The following is a 24,972-nucleotide window of genomic DNA, read 5'->3' on the forward strand; positions in this document are numbered from 1 at the left end:
TATATTCTCAATAGTGAAAAAAGTCCATATTTTTTGGAAACGCTTATGTAGTAAAACTCGAAAAGCTACACATGCTCTTTGTACTCTCATTAAACTCATTCACTTACTCGTGATTTAGTTAGTGTCATAGGTGAGATGGCAGATTTTTGCTCTGAATCCTCAGGCTTCCTTTTCCATAAAACACACATTCCATAAAACAACAATATGTAAGAATTACCTATATATATATAGGTAATTCTTATTAAGGTACATTCTTCAGAATTCTAAAGAGTAATGCGATACACGTTCAAAAAGCTTTTATTTTTTTGTGCGCTAAAAATAAAAATAAAAACAGATTGTCAATTTTAAAATATAAACCTGTAAATGTAAAGATATCCTCATCTATCATTTGCTATGTGAATTATTAATTCGAACTTTCCCAAAGATGTAGTCAAGCCTATTGAATTTATCGAATGAAAAAAAAATGCTTCGCATTTATCAAACAAAAAATACATATTGTTTTCCTTTTATCAGATGCCCTGCGTATGAAAGTTCTTGAATTATAAGGCTGATTTCTTTGTGAAGAAGCCTCAGAAGAAACTGTGTTTTGAGCGACCAGTTCATACAGAATAAACCAACTCCAAAATAATCGGAGACGAAACTGTTATCTTCACATTCAATAAGCACATCCGTAAGATTCCCAAGTTTAAAAATAACGTCTCTCTCTCGCTCTCTCTCTCTCTCTCTCTGCTATCACACAGTGAAGTTCCACATTTAATGAGCAAAGTTTCTTTCTCTATTCAGGACTAGAATTTTTTTAATTCTATAATAAATCTTTAAATGAGAATTCTCTGATAGCGGGTATCATTACTTCCTCATGCAACAAACATTCTCGAATCCCATGTGATCTCTTAGGAAATGCATTTATTATGCTCTTTAAAATCACAATGAATCTTTTGTAACAGGATCAGAAATAATTGGAATTTCTTCCATTTCCTTCTTGTTTGTTCTTTTTCTCTTTAATCCTAGTGACTGAGTAGAGCAATTTTAAGTACGAGAACAAATTTCCTGTACCCTTTAATTTAACAATTCTGATTAAATCTATTACACAGCTCGCAAAAAAGATCAAACACTCATTTCATTCCATTATTATCATGAGACATGTTTTGTTCAAAAATAAAAGACCGACGCACAAGTCAATTATCTAAAAACAATGCAGAAACCTTTAGTATATTTCAAGAATTTTTAAGATCACCAGCGAGCAACAAACTTGAGACACCTGCTAAACAAAAGGTATGTAATAGTTAACTGTTTCCAAACTTTTTAATTTCCTCTTCTTTACACGCATCCGGTAGTCGTAATATCCTACTTTTCTTTTGAAACTTTTAAACCTATACAGTAAATACTGCTTTTACGACCTAATTTCATGTCGAAGCTTCTGGAACAAAAAAAACATGTAGACGCTGGAATTTAAAAAAATAATCTCCTAGCTAAAATTAATTATTTACAAGTCGACCTTTCAGTTAATTAATTTATTTATTCGTATGGGGTTCCCCCTTTCTCCCCCATACTTTAGGGGAGTTCAGCACCCTCCTAATGAGGAAATAGATCAATATATAGTTTTATACTGTAAATCCATGTGTGTTCATGGGCCAGTTTGCCTGTTCTGCAGGACGGAAAACCCGAGTTTCCGGGTAAAAAATTCTCTACCTCTGTATGAAACCTGCTAACTCACCTTTAGCCGAAAGAGACTAGATAAAGCTGTTCACCACGTCATAGATGGGTATCAAACCCAGGTCTTTCTAATCAAAGGGCTTCGTCTAAATCGATTGTGCAACGGAGGCACTATCCGTTTTAATAATTATCTATTTATTCCATATCCAGAATTTTCTATTAACTGAATTTCCTTTATTTCAGATTTATAATTGAACTGCTAATTTCGTGAAAGAAGATCTTTACTGAAGTCATAATAACGCAACTCCATCAAATATGTCTGCAGCAAATAATACCTTTTCAGAAGCTGCTTATCTAGCCCCTTCCTATCTTCCCCTTTCCATCATAAACCATGAAGATTGGATCATTATCCAGTAATTAGTTTAGAAGAAACTATTAACTATGTTTAGTCTAACAGAATATCACGCTCGCGCAGAATTCTTGATTATCCACAAGGATACCGAAAATTTAAAATTCTCATTGACAGCACTTGAGTTTTAAGAGATTTGCTATTCCCGAAACAATTATAAGTTGTCAAACTAGAGCAAAGTGAATCAATGAGGATTATTTCAATAAAGAAAAGAATTTTATAGGAAAGTAGAAGGAAGTTTAAGGGGGACATTGAAGAGAATTTAATGGGGAAGTAAATATCTTAGACTTTATAAATTATATTAAAATTTAAGATGCTTACGGAATTGTCTTGATGATTTCCGTATTCCTGAATATATTTAAGTCAATTTAAATAAATATTTATTCAAAATATTTGAATCCTTCTATATATCACTCAGTAGCCTGGAAAAGTTCTATCATCGTAAAATTCAACTTATATATATTTTCTTTATCTGGGTAATCTATGATTATTAATGTAATACTATTTACATTAAATCTAACATTGCATTACTAGAAATAATTGATAATTGTAAATTAAACTCCACTGTCTTTTACCAAGGCAGTTAGATTATACAACATTTTCCGTTCAACTGGATAGACGTGGGTTCGAATTCCGTATAATATGCAATGAACCTTTGAACCGTTTCTCGTAGTAAAGCCTTCTCTAGTGAATTTGAGTTACCTAGTCTGATAAGTAGCAGGAATTCCCCCCGCACACACCAGAAACTCGCGTTCATCAAACCTCAAAACAAGTAAGCTGGCATGCAGTTAATAGGCATGATATGCTGAAGTCTCCTCTTTGATAAACATAATATACTGTACCCTAGTTTTCTCATATATAATTCCTATCAAACTATATTAAACTTTTATACCAAATAACGCAACTGTATTGGCGACATTTATCCCATCCAGCATCGTTGATCGCCAAAAGCTGATTGACAGTTGATTTACGAACATCTATAATCATATTTTCAAGTGAGTTCAAAATTTCCTTCCCTAGTCGACTGAGTGGTTAGCGTATCTGCTCTCCAACGAATGTGAATTCGAATCTCTAGATGTTCGTGACTACTTTTACATGGCAGATGAATTTCGTCGACGAGTGGGAACCACTGCGGTTTATTTGAAGGTCTGATTTGGTTTGAAAAAAGTTCCATTATTGAATTTTATAACAGGGTTTTCCATATGACGTAAAAGCCTAAGCTTATCCACGGAATTGATGTTCTACAGGTTTATTTGGTGGAAGGGAGTCCCACGTGGAAAAAAAATTGAGAAAATTGAGAACGAGTACTGAAATATTTGTTGTTAACTTTATAAGAACAAGGTTAACAACAAATTAACCTGAGATTTGCCCAAATCAGGCATTAAACGTTTAATTTGATTATATACAATTTATGTGTTTTCAATTATTTTTAAAAAAAAAAAAGGTTTATGGAGGATTGTTCTGCAGTCAGGATGAATTCATCTACAAGGTGTGTGAAGAAAGTACTTTATGTGAAAACTGACATCTTAAAAATGCATTTAACATTAAATACAGAAAAAACACTATTAAACCGTGAATGAATGTTTTATAACTTTTTAAATTATTTCATCAAGATATGAATTAGCTTTAAACTCATCACGTTCTGGTGAAAAATCAGTTACCGCAGTACATGATGTCTGATGGATTCAAAGAAAGATTTAAGACAAGACAAAGAAATGGAAGAAGAGAATACTTAATTAAACAATGTGAAGAATCCCGTGCGCATGACAACAACATCTGTGGTCTGGTGTCTTTACTAATCATTTCTATCAAATGAAACATGGCATGAATGCAATGCGGCAATACTCCGTTTGAAATTCAGAGTACCATCAAACATGTTAAAGTCTATCAAATATATCCTGAAGAAGACATTTCTTTCTCTCTTTTTTTAGTGAAAAAGGAAACTGGCATTCCCAAGGCAATTTACAGAGTTCCACCTCAGCGAAATCCGAAAGACAACGAAAATGCGTCTTCTACTGATAAGATTAATTCTTCTTTTCTTCTTCTTCCTTTCACTTTAAGTTTAAGATGGTTAAGCTTAAAGAGAAAAGTTTCAATATTTCAACGTAGATTGTCTATTTTCTCCAGTCTGTTAAGTGATATTTCTGGGGCTTCCAACTGCTTGTTAATATTCTTATTCTTTCTCAATCCATTCTATTAATATGCTCGTTTCATTTTAATATTTTATTTTTATCCATTCATTTGTGTTGTTAGTGACATTTGTTTCTTATTTTGTTTTGTAAAATTCAAAGAAAAATCGTCAGTGACCATTTTTCTCTTCTTCTCACATTGAATTATTCATTATATATGTATATAATGAACACACACACACACACACACACACACACACACACACACACACACACACACACACACACACACACACACACACACACACACACACACACACACACACACACACACACACACACACACACACACATACACACACACACACACACCGGCCACTGAATTATAAACTTTTAATTAACACCGTGTTGGACCCTCCTTTAGCACTGCCAGTACCGATCCTCTTCAATTCCTTAAGCATAGTTGTGTTAATGGGTTATGTGGGTTAATGAATGGGCAATATAGGTTATATTTCCACTGATTAAACACCCGGGATATCTCACCTTTTGAGAACCGGTCAGCTCTGCGGTTTTCAAAATCGTGGTTCCAACCAGATGGGTACCCATAATAAACCCTCTATCGAACTCCAAAATATCCTTTGTTTTTCCCATTATGATCATATTTATTGACGATTACTGCCCAGTAACATTATTTAATATTTATTTATTTCGTGAGCCCTCCAAGGAGTCCGAAGACTCACCGAGATAGGACATCCACTCTGCAGCTCTTCGTCTCCACCACTACACTGAACCCGTACTACCATCATCACCTACATCAATTCCATCTACTGCCATCCACCACCACCACCACCACTAGTAATTTTTGTCTGTAAATTGCGTGTTCTGAAGGGCCGGTTTGTCTGTACATATGTGGGATGAAAAACCGAGTTTCCGGGTAAAAAATTGTAACTCGTATGAGATCGGCTAACTCACCTTCAATTGAAAAAATCAATATAAAGATTCCTCCTGTCATTCTTAAATAATTGCCTAGAACACGTGCGATGCACGTTCTAGGTATTTGTGCATATACGCTGCGTGTGACGCTTACGTGCATCTACATAAAAGTTTCTAATTCAGTGTGTGTGTGTGTGTGTGTAAAGAGAGAGAGAGAGAGAGAGATGATATTTTGCATTGTCCAAAGCAAGTATGGAGCAAAATGTCTGTGAATGTGTGAACATGCATTTTCAGTAATTTCTTCCAAACGCCAGTCATACTCTGGCGTCACTTCACAAACACAAAGCCTCACTAGAGATCGATTACAAGATAGTATTGATAGCTAAAGAGTCGGAAGTTGACAATGAAGTTGAGCTGTAAGTGGCGGCGCTGTGAAAGAGGATCTATCAAACAAAACTTACAGAACTAGAAGAACAAAAAATTGCAGAAGAGAAGAAAACCCTGATCCTAAAAAAAAAAAAAAAAACATGTTGATATTGAAACAATTAAGGTGATTCGGTTGCTTGTGTACATATGGCTAACCACTACCGGACTGATTTGTTGCAATTACTGAATTCGAGACATTTTTTGATGACCTATCCTCCCCTACTCCTCCAATGAATCATCCACATTAATCAGCAACGGCTTTGAAGAATTATTCTTGCTCCGTCCATTTCTTCAAACAACTGAATTGCCTTATTAACGAGGGTGGCTCTGTCAAATTATTTTTCACTGTAAATGTTTTCGTAGGCTTGGCAGCTTCTTCTTCTTGTTCAATTTTTCTCTTTCCTTCTTCTTTTTGTTCATTTTCTTTCCTTCTTCTTCTTCTTCTTTTTGTTCTTTTTTTCCTTCTTCTTGTTCTTGTTCTTCTGAAACATTTTGTGCTTCTAGCTCTATAAGATCTTCATTTGAGAGCTTTTATTCTACAGCTTGCACTGACTGCTCTACTGCCGGTCTAGTTGGCTAGTGGTGAAGGTGAGATTGGCCAAGGTGATCTCACCTGTTCGTCCAGCAACCTGTTGCCTGGTTCGAATCTCACCTTGCGCATGTAGGTTTGTGATCGTCTTTAGATGGGAAGTGAATTTCGTCGCCCAATGTGAGACCACAGCCCGTGCGGCCTGGTGTCCCTAGAGCAGGGTTTCCGAAGCAGGTTAAAAAAAAAAAAATGAAATATATATATATATATATACAAAATCAACAAAGCTACATTAATGGTTTAAAAAAATCCTTAGACTACTCAAGGAGTATGAATGTACTATAGGTAAATAAATAAACCTTTCATCGGGTGGGAGCCAGATAAAATAATATAAAATAAAACACCTGTCTGCCTCCAGCTCAAGAGATTGATTACAAGATAATGATTGATTGGAGACATGATAATGCCGTTAGCTACATTTTCTTGTCTCCAATTCTTGTAAGGATTTTTTTTTCGAAACCTGTAAATGTATGAATATGTATTATTAGCAGCTTCTTCCGGACATCATTCATACCATTTGTTGTCACTTCACTCCATACTATAACATTTAAGCATGCTCTTAACATATCCTAATGATTCATATAGTAATTTCCGACTTAGATCTTTTTGTTCTTTTTTTCTTCTTCTTTCATTTTAGAAATTATGGACTTTACAACAGTGTTATAAATAGCTATTTTAATTTTCCCGACGTTTCAACCTTCATTTGAAGGTCATCGTCTGGAGTATACACAAATATACGAGGACAAGCTGAGTTACATTTCACACAGTAAGCTAAAGAAACAATGATTAGATTGCCGGTTATTCTACTGGCATAACCTCTAGTGAAAAAAAAAAAAAAAAACTGATAAAATTCAAAATTAATTAATTATTTAGAAACTACATCAAAGCTAAATTCTATTTAAGATAACATGAGAGAAACATTTTTCATACAGATAGTTTTCTTACAGTAACAATGATGTCCTATTTTTAATGACAATTGTTATATTAGATTGAGGATTCTGGATTACTACAGTCCTGTTTATAGTTAACTCTTAGGGAGAAAGGTTCCATGGGTAGAATATGTGCTTTCGATATGCTTGGGATTTTTAAACCATCATTATTGTTCAGATTGGGGTGGTCGATAACAATCTCACAGGCTTTCTTAAATTTGCATTCATACCATGTTTTGGTGTGATATATACAACTGGTGCTTTTCCAGTCAATTCTATGTAAAGTGTTCAGGGCATGATCAGAAAGTCCAGCTTCACCATAATTATATTTGTATATGTATATTTGTATGTACTCCAGATGGTGACCTTCATATGAAGGTCGAAACGTCGGGAAAATTAAAATAGTTATTTATAACACGGTTGTAAATTCCATATTTTGCAAAATGAATGCTGATCATCGTGCAACTGAAAGAAATGACTTTTTCCTCCTTATTCAGCATCGTCGAAACGGAATCCCCAATGTAAGTTGAGGACTGGATTCTTCTTTTCCTAAGTCATTTCTTCCAAATTCATTATCTGTAAAAAATTGAAGTAATCTTATTCCATTTCAGTTTTCAATTTGATTGAATCTTTGATATTTACAATTATTCTAATTCATCTCATTTGGTGATATTTATACTGTTTTCAGTAATATTTCATAAGATTATTCAATTCCTGTTTCAGTTTTCTTTTCTCCGTGAACTAGGCGCTTATTATACTTTGAATTTGATTCTGCAGGTTTTTTATACATCAGATATGTATTTTCATTCCTTTATACCAATGGGAAAATATTTGTGTATTATTATTTTATCAATGCATGCTTTTGGTTTTGTTGAAGATAAACTCATTAAGCTATAAAAGCTTTTTTTTTTATAGAAGTGTTTTATAACATGCAGTCCTATGGAAATTTAACGTCAGATCGAAGTAAACGTGTAGTGGATTTCATCAACTGGGCTGCCAAAGCAGGCTATTTAAGGAGCGAATGTTGAACTACGAATTCCCAAAAACATGATTTCCATTTTTTCTTTCATTTGTTACTGGTCAAATACAGCTGATTATTCAGGCTACATTTGATATAGTTTCTATGAATATTTAATGTGTCCATCATCCTAGGTTTTTGACCCTATACTACTTGTTTCTATCTTCTGCTTTGGTCAGCATTTTGATGTGATCTTCACACCTAGCTTAGTTCTTTTAATACTTTACCGTAGTGACATACACTGCCCACATCATCGATTTACTCTATCAGAGATAAACAGACTAGAGAAGAACATTTTCTGCTCAAGAGCTAATCAACGAATAGATGCTTCGGCTTTGCTTTTGGCTTTAAGTATAGCAGACGATTAGCTACTTATGGGTGGCTGATAGACAGATATAAGAGGGTGGTATATGATTGAGTGGAATCAAGGCGAATGAGGCCGACTTTCTAGAGTGTCCCAGTGCTCGGTGCTAGGACAACTGCTCTTTAATTTGTACATTATTGATATAGCGGAAGATTTGAGGGGATATTCAGTTGTTCACCGATGATACAAAATCGGGGAGAGCAATAGTAGTTGATAAAGGTGATAAAAATATCTTACAGAATGATTTCAATAAATTGGCTGCTTGGACAAAGGACAATGGTTGTCAATTTAATGTTGTAAAATGTAACTTCGGGGTGAAAATATTGCATACTTCTATCATATTGATGGTACTAGTTTAAAGAAAATAATACGACTAGGTATCTGGGGTGATAGAGATTAGAAATTCAGAGGACATATTGCAACAGTTGGCAAAATAACTCAGAGAATTACTTAGATATTGAAGAACACATTAATAAGTAAAAGTATGGAGATTATTATAGCTCTTTATAAGGCTATGGTTCGGTCACATGTTGAATACCGTACATAGATTTTGTCACCAGCATTTCTTGGGAACAGGGAGGTGGCGAATTCAGAGACGAGTGACCAAGCTGGTGATAGGTCTCTGGAATGTTACCAATGATGATAGATTGAAACTGTGTAGGTTACAGAGTTTATCTGACAGGGGAAGGATAAGAGATATGATAGAAACTTATAAATTACTAAAGGTATTCTATAAGATTGACACAAAAGAAATATTTCAATAGATGGAGACTAGAGGAAACAAGGAGTCACTCTTACTAACCACACTCTTAGACAACTTATAAGTTGTCTAAGAGTGTAGTTAGTAAGAATGTGTAGACTAGGTTCTTTACTTGGAGAATGGTGAATAAGTAGAATAGATTGTCAGAGGTAGTTGTGAGCGCTCTGACAGTAAATCAGTTTAAGGAATTGTATGATATGCATGAGCCTCCGTAACTCAGTCAGTATAGACGAAGCCCTTTGGCGGAAAAACCTGGGTTCGATTCCCGTCCAAGGCCTGAGGAACCTTTATCTGGTCTCTTTCAACTAAAGGTGAGTTAGCCAGTCTCATACGGAGGTAGAGGTTTTTCACCCGGAAACTCGGGTTTTTCGCCCCTCTGAACAGACAAACTAGCCCCACACGCATCTACAGACATAGGACATTCGTAGAATGAGGATTGAACGACCTATTCCGTGGGATTTTCGGTTTCGAATGTCTGCACGGTAAAGTGTGGGTCTACGCGTGAGCGTAAATCAGGAAGGTAATAGGTATTGTGTTAATGAATAGAGTGAGTCTCCCTTGATGAATTTTTTGTACTCCATAGAGTACCAGTATAAATAATAACAATAATAATATAGATGATATTCGCTACGCTTTATATTATTTAAATAAAGAAATATAAATATATGTTCTTTATATTTAATTAATAGGTCGAATTGATGGTGAATACACTATATATATATATATATATATATATATATATATATATATATATATATAGCTTTCTTCCATATTTGGAAAATTTTCATGAACAACTTGCCTTGTTCTGTATGTCTGTTTCTAGTGACTATTCTCTGGACTTGAGTGTCTGTTTCAGTAGAAGTATAGGAACAATTCTTCCTAATGTAACCCTCTTCATGGCAGTAGAAGCATGGTGACTCGACGGATAAGTAGAAAGTGTTGTTTGACGATGTTCCGCAAGTTGTTTATTGCATCACTGTGTGGGAAATGCATTAGTGCTTGTCTTCGGAAACTCCTTCCTTTCCATGTGATGGTACACGGCCGTGATTCCCCTTTACTGGGAGGGACGGCATCTAAGTCCCCCCAAATTTTATCCGGGCTCCAGAACCTGCATAGTTGACGAATTAGACCTATGGTTGGGTCAGTATTCCTGACGGTAATCCGTGGGTGTTCACGAGACCGGTTTGCCTGCTTGCGGGATGAAAACCCCCAGATAAACTGCTGAAAAAACCCTGCTGTCCAGGACCAAGACCGGCTAACTTGGCTATGGCTAAGGAAGATCCTTAAGCTCCTCGCGTCGTCGATGGGAATCGAACCTATGGCACTCCTTTCCCCAGGCATATGGTTGAGAAGCACATAGCCACTAGGCTAACCGCGCAGACCGGAAACTCCTGATGTGCGTAAATTCAGGCTTTATGGTGGCTTCTGACAGTGTACGTATTTTTCACGTAACAGAGCTGTATTTCTTTAAGAGCCCTCAAAATACTGATCAGGGATTTCACCGGAAACGTTTGATACGTTACTTTAGTCGGTGCTAGTGCGATGAGAACAGCGTTTAGGTGAAAAGGTCCGATATCAATACTCTTTTGCAAAGTCCATAATTTCTAAAATGAATGCTGACCACCGTGCAACACTAAAAAAATTGATTTTTTCCCTACTTCTTCAGCTAATGATAGCATCGTCGAAACGGAATCCATAGTGCAAGTCGAGGACTGGATTGTGAGGCAACTCGTGGTAAAGGTGAACCAACTCTCATTACTCCTTGTCTTAGTATCTCCCATAATGCAAAGCACATCTCCTTACGGACGTATAATGCTATGTATTAAGGGAAAGACCACTACCCAGACCGGTTTCGACAATTATTGAGGACTCGTCAGTGGGAGCCACACCCAGAAGTGGTGATAGCAACGTGGAATCAATGTAGAAGTCATATTTACCTATACAAGTTGCCAGAAGGTGTCTCACTTTATTATTAAATTACTCTGGATTAAAAAAAAATTTGGAAGTTTTTTTCACTTGGATAGACTATAATAAATTTACTTTAATCCTTTATCCAAGTGTATACACTTTATCCAAGTATATCAGTCCTGAAGATACTTCAGATGTAAACTTTGTTTACTTACACTTGGATAAAGGATTAAACTAAATTTATTATAGTCTAACCAAGTGAAAAAACTTCCAACATCTTTCTCTAAATCCAGAGTAATTCACCACCTCAGCGCCTGGCTCCCACTGACAAGAACTCAATAAAGGTCGAAACTGGTCTGGGTAGTGGCCCTTCCCTTAATGCATAGTATTATACATGTCGTTAGGGAGATGTGGTTTGCATTATGGGAGATACTAAGACAAGGAGTGATGAGAGCTTGGGCCACCTTTACCACGAGTTGCCTCAGTCCTGAAGATACAGCAATCCCTCGATTAGTGCGCCTAATGCGTTCTTTAAAACAGGCGCATTAATCGAAAACGCACTAATCGAATATAATAACCTATGGGAAAATGTATAATTCATTCCTCAGATTTCTTTTTTGACCCTTAATTTTTTTATAAAAGCATTAGGGTATGTCTCAGGGTCTAGTTAAAGGAAAACCATGAAGCTGAAAGACAATAAAACATATTCAAAATATAAATTTATTATGCCACTTCTTAACAAAGAATTGAGCTAACGTGGTTTGGCGAGCATTTTGTTTCTTTTTTTCATACAACCGACGGTATGACCCTATTGCATCTTCTAATCTTCTGTAAATTTTACTGCTTTTCTCTTCATCAGGGTCAGTCTCTAAGCATTACTGCTTAAAAACTTCGATTGTACGAAAAATATTTTCAACTTGTTTCTGTGAAATCTCTTTTGGCTGACTATCAGTGGTTCAATTTTCTTCATATTCTTCGGGATCTTCCCGCTGTGCATCCAAATTTAGCAAGTCAGAATCACTCAAATCTTCAGAATGAGATTTAATTAACTCTTGGACGTTATCATTGAAGGGGAGAAAGAAATGAAGGACGTACGAATTGGACGCCAACACGGGAAATCACGTGCTTTACAGACAAAATAGTTACCACTTTAAAAACTACAATGATCATAAAAGAGAAGTTAATTTTCCGACGTGTAATAATAAACAACTCATCCCAGAAGACGTATTGATTACCCTATTATCGGAATGGATTCTTCTTTTTTGTGACATTCGCAGAAGTGTCGAAGAGTCTCGAATCTGTGGGCGTACTACAGCAGATGACATAAATTTTGGCGGTAAAAATTTGGAACATAGTATACATAGTGTACATGGAAGTAGTGTAGTATGCCCATTAAAAATAACTTCGTAAAATGTTTTAAATCGGTAACTAAATAATTTCATTCTGGTGAGTGAAACTAACTATTTTTTAAAATAGTCAGCCATAAAAATGTATAGATAAACTGTAACGTTTATTTTTAAGATGTATATAGGCGCACTAATCGAATTTTGGAGGAGCACTAATCGAATTTGATATCGAAAAAAAATTACGCACTAATCGCGGCGCATTAATCGAGGGATTACTGTACTTCAGGTGCAAACTTTATATTCTTACACCTGGATAAAGGAATAAACTAAATTTATTATAGTTTTGAATTATGCTTAAAATTAACACGAAATCTCTTTCTTTAAAAAAGTTCAGAAAGAAAAAGCGTGACTACACTTTATTTATATAAAAGTAAAGGTATTAGAATTTAAACTTTAGGTTTAGAATGCTATCTGAAGAAATTCTTTTATAAGTATGACATGAGTATGAATGGTAAAAATCAGAAAATCCGTCGCAAACTGTGAAATAAAAGAAACACTCATGTAATTCTATTTTAACCAATTTTTCTGAAACTCACCTTGACAGGAGGCGGCCTAACACAGACAGTAACTTTCTTTTCCAACAGTTGAGTGGCTTTTGACATTCCAGGCACCCTAATTTCAAATCTAAATTATACAACATAAAATAGCATCGTCTTTCACTGGGATGACATCTGCAGACAGTGTCAGTCTGTCGCCTGTTTTACGAGCAGTCTTACAAATTGTTTTGCTTGTCTCATCGTATTTTGAGCTTACATCATGATATTCTTCTTTCAGTCTGTATTAACAAACAAGCGGAACTCGGCGATATAACAAAAGCAGTACGATATGCTGCATTGAATGCAATGGCCTGTTACAACAGAAAAGGAATGCCAATTATTAAATAAATTCTAGTGTGATACACGATAATTTACCACATTTATTCAATAACTTAGAATTTCTTAGGTGGTCTATTTAAGGCACTACAATAAGTTTAATCGACAAACTTATTTGACATAAGAGATATTACGAACGTCGGATTTTAGGAAAATTCGTACGGATTAAATCTATATGGATTTATCTTAAATTTCGTGTGCAGTAGCTAATAGCTTAAGGAATAAAATTACTTTTGAATGAAGCATTCAAAATTTTTTTCAGGTAAAATGATGCATACGAGGGTGGTCTGAAAAGTTCTCGGCCCCGACCATAGATGACAACACTATAATTTTTTTCTAAGTTGGTACATCTGTCGTAACCATCCATGTGAAATTATAAGTCATTCTATCAAGTAGTTTGTTTTATACAGCTGTCTGAAGCAAACGTGTCGTCTGTATTCCTTGAAATGGATAAAATTGAGTATCGCGCGGTTATAAAATTCTTTGTAAAAGAAGGTTTAACGCCAAACGAAATTCCTTTGAAATTCATTAAAGTTTATGGGCACTCTTCTCCTTCGTTTTCGACAATTAATAAATGGACTGTCGAGTTTAAACGTGGCCGTACCACGTTTAAAGATCACCCACGTGAAGGGCGACCAAAAAGTGTAACAACACCAGAAATCATTGATCAAGTGCACGATATGATATTCTATGACCAGCAAGTCAAAGTGCGTGAAATTGCTGAGACTATAGGCATTTCAAAATAACATGTAGGATATATTTTGCAAGAAGAATTGCAAATGAAAAAGCTTTGCGTAAGATGGGTGCCGCACTTGCTCACAGCAGATCAAAAACGCACTCGCATGAAAATCTCTGAACAGTGCTTGGTGCGTTTTAACAAGAATAAAACTTATTTTGTGCGTCGATTTATTACTATGGACGAGACTTGGATTCACCATTACACACCAGAATTCAGACGGCAGTCACAAGAGTGGACAGAGGCCGGTTGTTCAGCGTCAAAGAAGACAAAGTCGGTTCCATCAGCAGGAAAGGTCATGGCATCGGTGTTCTGGGATGCTAAAGGCATTTTGTTTATTAATTATCTTGAAAAGGGTAAACCGATAACCGGAGAATATTATTCAATCTTTTAACCAGAGTAAAGGAAAAAATTCGTGAGAAAAAACCGGTTTTGCAGAAGAAAAAAATATCTTTCATCAGGACAATGCACCTGCCCACAAAGGTGTTTTGGCAATGGGAAAATTAAGGATCTGCACTATGAATTGTTGGAACATCCATCCTGTTCCCCAGATTTAACGTTTACAATGGTTACCTCTGACTTCTATCTCTTCCCAAGAAACTATCTCAGAAACCTAATAGTGGGATGCTGAAAATTATCTGGCAGTGCGTAGGTTGAGAACACAGGTTCCGATATAGGGATAACTACGTCTGAATTAAGAGCTACAATACAATCGATGAACAAACAAATATACTGCATTCGAACAACAAAAGGTACAAAATAGTGAGTCTGTAAGTCAGTGGTTATTGTTTATTCTATTTTATTGCAAACTAGTGAAAACAAAAAACAAAAATCTTTGTCTTCACATAATTTTTGAGTAGGAAGAACAGTACTGTTCGTTATACAGTATAAACCAGCTGATAGACAAATGTTTTCCGATTATTGTGGAGTTATTACTATATTTGCAAGACTGTAGCTAGTTGTATATTTGGCTGATTTTTTTTTCAATTTATTTATTTATTTTGTAACATGACTGGTTATAGTATTCCGCTTTGCAGATAACCCATCTATGTGTAGGTCTTTTATAGACCTTTTTCAGACCTGATTTTTGTTGCAATTTTACTCCTAAGTTCAGTTTTCAGGTGACGTAACTGAGGTAAACTAACAACTTCTAGTTCATTATAACCATACTTTTATCGTTAGCTTCAGAAAGAGAGAGAGAGATTGAAACATAAATAAAAGCTCTTCTGCTCTGATTATGTGTGTGTGTGTGCGTGTGTGTGTGTGTGTGTGTGTGTGTGTGTGTGTGTGTGTGTGTGTGTGTGTGTGTGTGTGTGTGTGTGTGTGTGTGTGTGTGTGTGTGTGTGTGTGGGTGGGTGGGTGGGTGGGTGTTCATATAATTCAACATAACTGACTAACATTTACCAAAGTTGAGCCAGATAGGATAATTTGCACTAAACTTTGTGGATGCGTGCGTGCGTGCGTGAGCTCGCCCTTAATCTTGCCAGCAAAAGATCGTAGACATCGTAGATTATACAGTGGGCAAACTAAGGATTAGCTAACTTGGAAACACTGTTCTAGAAATTAAATATGGTACTTTTTCAAGCAGCATCCGACCTTCGAATTCACAAGTGTGAGCATATGGAATTTGCACATTAACAGGATTCACAATGGCATGAATTAGAAATTAGTCCACATAAAAATAAATGACAAAAGTCTATAAAACCGTCTCTATCAATCTAAGAACTCATTTATGCTTATGTCTAGCACAAAGAATTTCTGAACAACTATCCATTTTCAATATTGTTTCTCCTACTTGTAAATGAATATCGAGTTCCGTCTTTGGTCGTTCATTGTGAAGATAGTTCTTTTCTTTCGTCTCTTAACTTCTCTGTTATTCTGGATACCAATGTTGAGTGGCTTCTATTAAGTACCAGCAATCTCTAGATTGCCGACTACAAATAAAATTTATATTTGTACTCATGACAGTCAACAGCATTCCTCCGTCTCCTTCCATACTTTTGCAATGTATAAATCAATAACATCTCAAGATATCTAAAATAAACTCTTATAGTTTTAAAATTCTTCATCATGTTCCAATGAAAGAAAGTTAAAGGTTGTCAACTTCATCGTACTTCTAAAATCCAATTATCTCTTATTTGTTTAAAAATATAGGAACACTCTTCATCTGATCTTACGTATGACACATTCCATTATTTCAATAATAAGAGCATCAAAGTTCACATCATAAATATATCGCTTCTCAGATCAAAAGCAGCATAAAAATGCCAAAAAAGAGAGAGAGAAAATAAAAGAAATAGGGAGCTTTCCGTTCTATTACAGACTTTACTTCTCACCTGAGCAACTACGTTTCTCAACATAAAATGGTACAGAAAGGGAATGTTTTTTTTTCTTACGGTTGTTGACACGCTTTATAAACATCATAACATCTGAATTGGTGTTATACACCTTCTGTTCAAAAAGAAACCGCACTTTTGATAGAAAATAAAACACAGGCCAATTATAATTATTCAAATCATTTATTTCAATCAATATACTCTCCCTCAGCTTCTATACAACGTTTAGCATGGTCAATTAATTCGTAAAATGAATATTTTATATCGGTTTTTCGGATACTGTTGAGGGTCGTCGTTACTGCAGCTTGAACGTTTTCAGTGATGTCGTATCGCTTTCCTTTCATCGGTAAATGAAGTCGGAGGAAGAGTAAGAAGTCACAGAGTGCTACATCAGGTGAATACGGCGAGTGATCCAACACACAAACTTGGTCTTTACTCAAAAACTCTCTCACAATGTTCGAACGATAAGATGGTGCATTATCGTGCAAAAGTGACCAGCTGCTTGCATCACGATATTCATACCGTAAGCGACGAATTTTCGCTATCAATCGCTTCAAAACTTCGAGATAAAACTCACCATTGGCCGTTTGACCAGGCGGGACGAATTCTTTGTGGATAATGCCCTTGGAATCGTAGAAACAAATCAGCATTGTCTTTACTTTTGACTTCTCCAAGCGACTTTTTTTCGGATGCTCCTCTTCCGGTGGTCTCCACTTAGCATTCTGACGCTTAGTTTCGGGCTCATACTCAAAACACCACGTTTCGTCACCAGTAAAGAACGTTTCAAGGAAGTTTGAATCCTTACGAGTTAGGTCCTTGCAGTGTTCAATTCGATACGTTTTTTGGTCTTCGGTCAACTTGTGGGGAACAAATCGCGAATTCAATTTACGAAGACCCAAACTCTCGGTCAAAATGTTGTGCACAGTTGATTTTGGAATCCCCAATTCATCTTCAATCAATCTCACGGATGATTTAGTTTTCTTTGATGAAATCACGCACTTCTTTGAACGTTAACTTCCCTCAGTCTAGTTTTTGGACGGCCCAGCTTTTCGTCGTCCTCAAGCGTCTCACGACCACTTTGAAATCTCTTAAACCACTCGTAAACTTGAGTACGGGATAAGCATTCATCACGTATGCTTTTTGAAGCATTTGATGTGTTTCGGTTAAACTTTTACCAAGTTTAACACAAAAGTCAATCGCAGCTCTCTGTTTGAAACTCATTTTCCGACCGTTCGTCAAAACACACTGTCACTCTTGGCACAATAACTGGACTTCTAATGAACAAAATGTCATAAACAGTTGATACAACACTAATGAAGGTTGCTGCTTTCGACAACAAAAAGATACAACAGGTGGCACCACTAGTTTCTCTTATTTTCGAAAAGTTCGGTTTCGTTTTGGACAGAGAGTGTACAGTGAGCAATAGCACTGACTCCTCTCGTCCCGATTCTCTGCACTCTATAACACACAGTCAGTCAGTCTGTCCTGTATATTTTTTCTTTAAAAATTCCATTAGCAAAATTCTGACTCTGTTGCTGCAACTCTCATCAAAACTGGTGAACACTTGCTTGGAGTGTTCTCTAGTTTTTGGGAACTTTGCAGTCATCGTCAATTTTTATTCCAGCTTCTAATTTAATGCTAATTACTTTTTGTGTTATTCATTTCTTCTAATTGTTTTCTATCCTGAGGCAGCCTCCTCAACAACATTTCCTAGCAACTGCAAATTACACTTATTTAATTAAAAAATATAATAATTTGTTTATTTAACTAACCCTTTCCTATTCACTGCGCTAGTGTACTCTACATCCTGGACTACCGATCAGATAAAAAAGAGTTATATGAGATAATAATAATAACAATAACAATAATAATAACAATAATAATGACCCAAAACCCTATGCCGCGTCACCTGCTCAGACTGGCTTTCATAGAATTAATTTTAAGATAAGGTTGTCTCGTGTTGAACTGCTTATGCTTTCGTGGCAGGTCTGCCGGATTGCGGTATTGAATTAAAAAGCCCTATTACATTCGAATTGCACATTACTTTAATTTGAAAGAACACCAACAAAAGCTATGGGGTGGAATAAATCCCTTGAATTGAAAGAGGAAAGGGTTTGAAGGAGGGAGTGAGAAATCTATCCATAACAGGCAAATACACAATGCTTTTTTTAATGAAGGTATAATATTAAATATTGACATATTAGGATTGAGTGAGGCGAAATGGTTAAACAACGGGTTTGTCGACAGCAAGAGATACAACCTGCGGTTCTGTATATAGATTTACACATATGAATGAAGTCAGTGCACTATTATAAAAATGAAATTCCGAACTTGAAGATACAGAATTCACTGTAGTAAAATTAATACACTTCTATTGTTGCAACAATTCCTCATCTGAATGAAGGTGGTCAGCAGTTAGACTTAGTTCATGAAGGACATGGAAGTATTAATTAAAAAAAGGTCACGCAATTCGTCTCATTATGGGAGACGAATGCAAAGCAGGTAGAAATGAAAGTTGGTTCATTTGGATTGGGAAAAAAGAAAACTGAAATGAGAGACTGATTAACTAAAATTATTAAAAACAGCCATTTTATCAATAATATACACGTAGTTTGTTCATCCTCTTTTATATACATGAAATTAGAAAAAAAATGCTTATGTACTGACAAACTCAACCGTCAAAAATTACAAAAGTGCAACAACACATACCCAAGTGCAAAATATCAGTGAAATTAATATGTTTGTGCAATTATTTACAACAGCTTTTTCAATGACGATGAGTTAGCAGGTCTCATGTGAACTATGCGGTTTTTAATTTCCTGGAACTCGGAGTTATTTTTTTTCTAAAAAAAATAAAAATCGGCCATAGAATACGTGCACTTAACAGACTATAAATAAGCATAATATGCGCTACTTGGAAAGAAGGCAATGGACACACCCATAACCAAGTATCCAGGAAACGGGTCACGTGTTTGCACTGGAGGAATATGATGCTCCCAAGTCAGTGCAACTGTGTCAGGGTAAAATGGCTGCGGGAAGGGAAATCACGGAGTTTGAAAGAGGCGTCGTGATAAACTACCATGTTATAGGCCTATCTTTTCGGCAAATTGTTGACATATTGGGCCATCCCAGGTCAAACAGTTAGTGACTTCATACTGAGATGGAAGCGCAGAGATTCAATTGCAAGTGTTACCCGCAGTGGACGACTCACCACACTCATCAAACGTGACCGTAGGATACTACGAAGAATAATATGTAAAAATTGCCATTTTTCAAAACCGATGCTCACGACATGTGTTTCCATGGTAGGACCGCAATATGCAAGCCCTATATTACCCGAACTAACAAGCAGCCTCGTCTTCAGTAGTGTGAAGACGTTGTACAGAGGGACGTGGAAGCTTAGAAAGCTGTGTTATGGACGAAGAACACACTACATTCTCTACCGAACAGATGGACAGGTGTGGCGGATGTATGGTGAACGTCTGTTATCAGAGTGCGTAACGCAACTATGAAATACGGAGGTGACGGTGGTATGGTCCTGTTTTTCTTGGTTTGGCCTCGCACCTTTGTTTGTGGAGCCACGAATATTGAACTCCGAGAGATATCTAAACATTCTGGACAATGCAGTTCTTCCTACTTTGTGGCATTTCTACGGAATTGACCATTGTCTCTTTCAACAAGACAATGTACTATGTCATAAGGTTGCTCATGTAACGGAGTTAATTGTAGATATGAAGGTCGTCATACTTGACTGGCCTCAACAGAGCCGTGATCTCAACCCTATTGAACATCAGTGGAATGAACTAAAGCATCGAGTAAGTTCAAGGGACGTCTGCCCCAGAACAGTCCAGGACCTCATTACATGCCTGCACGAAGAACAACCCAAATGTTTCATTGATCGCCATCGTACTCTTGTGGAAAGATACCTCGAAGGATTGCTGTGATGGCAGTCATCTCATAAAAAGGAGGTTCTACATGTCAATGTTCCAACATAGCAAATAATGCTTTTAGAACCAGGTAATGAACTATAACATTAATTAGGAATAAAAATAAATATATTTCATATGGAAAAATAGTGATAGAAATGAAACAGCAAGTAAGAAACAGAAAAAAACAGAAATAGGGCAAGAAAAATGAAATGAAAACCAATGACTCGGACCAAGTAATGGAAACAGAATAAAAATATAATTAAAAATATGGAGAACTACAAAGGTAAAATAAAATAAAATAATTACGATCGAAGAAGATTAGTTGAGAGTGCAAATTAAAGATCGAAAAAAGCTAGAAATAACACATAATATGAAAGAAATATAAGAAAAGCGTCCCAGAACATAGAGAAACGAAATACTATATCACTTACGTACAGAAGATTAACTAGGAAAAACTAACGTTATTCGCAAAGAAAGAAAATACATATTAAATGGCATATTAAGAACTGCGTGATGTGAAAAAAACTTTCGAATAATTAACTTATTAGTATCGAAAGCTCGATATTCCCGGTAAGCCTAAAAGAAGATAAATCAGTGAGAATAAATGGCTACCTCTATAAAAAGTGCAGCATATAGGTGAAAAAAGAAATTGACAATGTTTATAAATAATGGAGACAGTATAGTATTGATAGTGCAGAAACCCAACATGAGACTTACTAGGTGGTAGATGACGATCATCGAAGCGTGAAATGCTAAAAAAAAAAAAAAAACTCTTGCTTGCACGGAGCTTGAAGTGCTCATGGTATGTTCGGGATTCTGGTTTGTGTTCCCACAGCTTTCTGGCATATAATGTAAGTGCTGTCTTTCAAGGGCATGCCAAACATACTGTGAACAACCTAATCCTCTCCATCTTCGAAGGTACAGTAGTAAAGCAGTTTCGCAGGTAGTGTACGTGACCGAACCTGATGCTAACACATTTAGGAGGATTTCCGATAGCTGTTTCATAATCCTGTTGCTAGCTTATGCATACCCTTGGACATATCTATTTACTCTCATTATCTACTCCCCTCTCTTCACCTCTCAAACGCTAACATGACAGTAAACTCAAATAGACATATTGTCACTGTAGCTAAAATAAAAATTAAAAAAACTCCCTCAAAATCTCCCAAAAAGTAAAAAAAAAAAATTAAAAATCCTTGCAAAAAAACTCTTTCGCATTGACTTTGCTAATATTTTGGCATAAATTCCAAATTAAATTATGTGTCCATCATCTACAGACATCCAGACCACTACATTACTTACTAACACAGCAATCGCATTCTACTCGTAAATTCACTGAATTCTGAATTCCAAAGAACACTCTGTACGATTCCTTTCGCGGCAAGGATAGAACTTGTGTTTTGTACGATCTATTTTCCCTTTTCTAGCAGATATATTCTTTTTGAATTTATATGGCTATGGGTTAAGATTTCCTTTCCCCATTACGCACTATTTACCTAATTTTGTACCACCTCATTAGTGCTGAAAATCATTGTGATCATTCGAAAAATCAAGCTTGAAGGATATGCTTCTTTGAAGCAAAGATATCATCCTTGGTGACTTTACTATCAACAACTTCAATGCCTTCCTTTTTCCAATTACACTGACCAAAGTGTAAACTAAACTGTTCATATACCAATCAGAACACTCTACAATCCTCTCCACTCAGCCCACACTCCGGATTTTTTCTTAATCAATTCTCCTTCCAGGTATACTGTTCACGTGACATCGCCTTTTTGAGATCATAACATGGAACAAGTTTCAGCTCTAATGGAACGCGCTTCCATTAGCCATTATTTGGTAATAACAAGGTCAAATGAGAAGACTTCCAGATCCTTCTCTTCTACTTTCCATGGTTAGATTACTGTGTCCGTTCTTCAGATCCAGATGCGTGTTCATTTGAACGAATTACAGAAATTGTAGATATTAGAATGAGAGCTTTACATTTCTATGTTATTCACAATTCCTGGCCATATCCAAGCAGTCTGCTAGGAATATCAAAAAAAATAATATAAATAAATAATGCCGTGAAATAACTTCAGGCTTCATTCACGGTTTATGCTAAAGCCTGAAACACTTGAAAAACAATCGTTAAAATGTAACTAAATCTAGGAAATCTCGCCTCTTGCACAAATGGCGGTCGCGCCTTCAGGTTTTTATCAAAAACTGTTGGGGGTAATTTTTGTCTATCTGCACCACTGTTCCCACTCTCTCTCTCTCTCTCTCTCTCTCTCACACACACACACACACACACACACACACACACACACACACACACACACACACACACACACACACACACACACACACACACACACACACACACACACACACACACACACACACACACACACACACACACACACACACACACACACACACACACACAGTATTGCAATATCACCTGTGTGTGTATACGAGAAAGTGAAAGAGAGAAAATTATATGCAGATGAAACTGAGTTCCATATTTGAAGCACCACATGGTTCGAATCTACTCTGAAATTTCAACTCTAAAACCTTTCTAAACCAAATTTAATCAACTTTAAACATTTAATTCAGCATATTACTTCTGTTTTATAAACTGTAAGAAACATGAAACGCGAAACAGAAATAGGCAAAACCAAAGGTATTATACAACGTCCAAATTATGCAAAATTATTATTGGAATCAGAAAACAAAGATCAAAACGTGTATTGAAGAAATAAACATGCTAACAAATTATAAACGACCACTATAGGGTTGCACACGGACACTGTCTACCAATAATTGTCCGGACACACCTGTTATTTGAAGTTGTGAAACATTCCAAATTTGTTAATAATATAAAAACTAGTGTACAGATTATAGGAAGCAGTATTTAATCGTAGCAGTTGAATACATGTGGTTGAATACGGCAAAACGACATGAACTCGGTGACTTCGAGAGAGGGGTCATCTTGGGCTGTCACATTAGTGACATGCAATTGCCGCTCAACTAGAGCATCCAGAATCAATGGTTGGCGATATAATCAACAAATGGAGACGTGCTAGCATCACTTGTGCAGGAAAACACCCAGGCCAGCAGCCGAAAATAACTGACAGGAGGCATTAAAATGGGTGGCACGCAAAAACTAGCTACAATCGGCAGAAACTATCAGTGATAGTTTCAGAGTGCCAGTAACACCATGGTGAGCACTAATACTGTATGAAAAGAACTCCATTCCTGCCACAGAAGAACAGCGACACACAAGCCGAACATCACAACAACGAACAAGGCGACTCTTCCGGTCTGGTGAAAAGAGCGTGTAAAATGTGAAATGTGAAATTGACCAGTGGAAAAGTATTCTGGAGCAAAGAATGAAGGTTCATCTGTTTGCAGTCTGATAATAGGGTGTGGAGGCAGCCTGGTGAACGCTTGCTAACACAGTGTGTTGTACTCACAGTAACGTTTGGTAGTAGAGGAGTAATGATGTGAGATGAATTCAGCTAGTTTGGCGTGGGACCACTGGTCGTTTCCGTGATTCCATGAAGGCAGCTTAGTACCTTGATATTCTGGATAATCAGGTGCTGCCTATACTGTAGAGATTTTATGGAACGAACCCATATTACTATCAAGACGATAATGCCCCATACCACAAAGCTGCAGCTGTTATGGAATGGTATGAAGAGATTGGTGTTAAATGACTGCCATCGCCTGCGCATACCCTTGACCTCAACCCCTTCGAAGACCTGTGGGACGAATTGGAGCTGCGATTGAGGTTCAAAGCCGCACGTCCTCTAGCTGTCGCTGAACTCAGTGGTGTTTTGATGGAGGAATTGAGACAAACACCAGATATCTGCAGCACATTGGTGGAAAGCATCCCTCAAAGGGTGTAGGAGGTGATCAAAGCCAAAGTTGGACATACCCGATATTAGGAGTCGCCTGCTGATATCAGTTGTAAATGGCTAAAAATACCCGGACAATTACTGGTAAATATGTACTCTTATCATTATTGTATAATGTGTATTCAAATAGAATCATTAATGCAGAACTCAAAATGAGAATAAAAATTAATAAACGATTATTAATAGTTACTGAGTAACTATTAATAATCGTAGGTATTCGGATGAGGATATATATTGCACTATATAAAGAACATCTTACATACTCTAGTTATTGAATTTTAAAAAAAAGCGGAAAAGGGGATTCCATTAATGTTAAGAAAGCAAAAAACATCTATATAGCTGAAACGAATACTTGTTACGTACTCAGCCAGAATTATTTACGCAGAGAAAATCATGGACTTTGAACAAAGAAACACTAAGGAAGATAATGGCCTTTGAAATGTAATATCTAAGAAGAAGAATGCGGAAAAGGAAACATAAAAATGGACCGTAAGAATAGCGAATAAAACTTGAACATTTAAAACATGGTTTTAAATTTTAAAACTAGAAAGAGACTGTTGATAAAAAGCGAAAAAATACCTCAAAATCAGACAGTTTTCACATTATGGGTAATGAATTTATTAGAGATAAACCATCCTTACTCTCAGAAGCCAGAATACACTGATAGAAGTCG

At 36.3% G+C, this 24,972-nt stretch overlaps 1 long non-coding RNA gene across 1 annotated transcript in view; it reads right to left on the reverse strand.

Annotated features, from left to right (window-relative positions):
- The window catches only part of LOC150104277 (uncharacterized), a 62,592-nt gene that overhangs the window by 31,868 nt on the left and 5,752 nt on the right, over positions 1-24,972 (reverse strand). The window contains exon 2 of the long non-coding RNA XR_016548728.1: positions 13,061-13,371. This is a non-coding gene — a long non-coding RNA (uncharacterized LOC150104277). The remainder of the gene's footprint in view (positions 1-13,060; positions 13,372-24,972) is intronic.

The sequence above is a fragment of the Typopeltis vanoorti genome, chromosome 8 (genome assembly GCF_054136105.1).
Source record: "Typopeltis vanoorti isolate ZY-2024b chromosome 8, IOZ_Tvanoo_1.0, whole genome shotgun sequence".
NCBI classification, from domain to species: Eukaryota; Metazoa; Arthropoda; class Arachnida; order Uropygi; family Thelyphonidae; genus Typopeltis; species Typopeltis vanoorti.